The sequence below is a fragment of the Gadus macrocephalus genome, chromosome 7, assembly GCF_031168955.1.
Source record: "Gadus macrocephalus chromosome 7, ASM3116895v1".
NCBI lineage: Eukaryota > Metazoa > Chordata > Actinopteri > Gadiformes > Gadidae > Gadus > Gadus macrocephalus.
In genome coordinates, this window is record NC_082388.1 from 9,696,880 (window position 1) to 9,698,643 (window position 1,764).

Consider the following 1,764-nt stretch of genomic DNA (forward strand, 5'->3'; position numbering starts at 1 on the left):
GTGTCAGACGTGAAAAAAAACACCACACTCAAACTTATTCAACAGGATTTGGGAATTAATACCCCGACTGGATTCACCAGACGTTTTCTCAAAGCTCTTGGTTCTAAACAATGTCTCATGTGGGGAGGAAGGGGCGAAATGGGAGAGGTTGTGTCAGAGTGTGGGGGGGGGGGGCTTATGTTATGATGTCGTTGCTCAGCAAATAACGTCATGTGATGATCTCACGCTCATGATTGGATTACTTTTTCATAGATAGACTGAATGACAAATTCCAACACATTTGAAAACTAGAAGTGGAATCTGTGTGCGTGCAAGCGTGTGCGTGGTGTGTGTATATTATTTACAGCATATATCAAATACTTATGTTGATTGCAAACAGAGATGTGGATCAGTTAGTTGATAGACCAGGTAGTGGAGAGAGACCAGTATACCCCCCAGTGGGGCGGTGTTAGACCAGGTAGTGGAGAGAGACCAGGACCCCCAGTGGGGCGGTGTTAGACCAGGTAGTGGAGAGAGACCAGTACCCCCAGTGGGGCGGTGTTAGACCAGGTAGTGGAGAGAGACCAGGACCCCCAGTGGGGCGGTGTTAGACCAGGTAGTGAGAGAGACCAGGACCCCCAGTGGGGCGGTGTTAGACCAGGTAGTGGAGAGGAGACCAGTACCCCCAGTGGGGGCGGTGTTAGACCAGGTGGTGGAGAGAGACCAGGACCCCCAGTGGGGCGGTGTGTTAGACCAGTGGAGAGAGACCAGGACCCCCAGTGGGGCGGTGTTAGACCAGTGGAGACGAGACCAGGACCCCCAGTGGGGCGGTGTTAGACCAGGTGGTGGAGGAGAGACCAGGTGTTAGCCGTCCGCCGCTCGGAAAGGGTTAGGCATCGCCGTGGTGACGGGAGGCAGAAGGGTGTGGTGGTGCAGTGTGGTGGGCGTGGCTGGGCTCACCGCGTAACGCAGGGTTACCTGCTAGGCTAAATCCAGAGTGGTGCAGGTTCCTCACGGGCGGCTTGGTGGGGGAGGTGCGGCCGAGGCGGACGGGTCCCGCCGCGGGACATGGGGCGAGAACTCAGACACCGGCCCGTCGTACAGGCCCCGGGGAACAGCCCGCAACACCGCCAGCTGGGGGCGCGAGAGAGAGAGAGAGAGAGAGAGAGAGAGAGAGAGAGAGAGAGAGAGGAGGGAGAGAGAGAGAGAGAGAGAGAGAGAGAGAGGGAGAGAGAGAGAGAGAGAGAGAGAGAGAGAGAGAGAGGGGGGGGGAGGGAGGGAGAGAGAGAGAGAGAGGAGAGGGAGAGAGAGAGAGAGAGAGAGAGAGAGAGAGAGAGAGAGAGAGAGAGAGGGAGGGGAATGGAACAAAGAGAGCAAGCATAGAACATGAGCACGTTGTGAAGGTAACAGCAGCCCATACCTAACGAAGCAGGTGCATCTCTAGTGGTGGCTGCTTCTGGCTCCCCTTGTTCTCTGTAAAACGTGTTACTGTCAGCACGGCCGGGGAGCCAGGGGGGGGCGTGCCTCTGGGACCCACATGGGCAGCGGGCGGCCTCACGGAGCCTAACCACACCGAGGAACAAGAGAGCTCCACGAGGAGCGAGGAGCCAATGGGGCCTGGAGTAGGTTGAACAGGAGAGGGGGGGAACGCAGCTCCTGAGCCAGAGAGGCAGCAATGTAGGTTGCGTCCGGGGAACACGGCACTTGACCCCCGACCCTGGGTTTCATCCTGAATCTAAGTAGCTGTCAAAGAGGACACATGCTTTATGATCTCATGGAAATGAA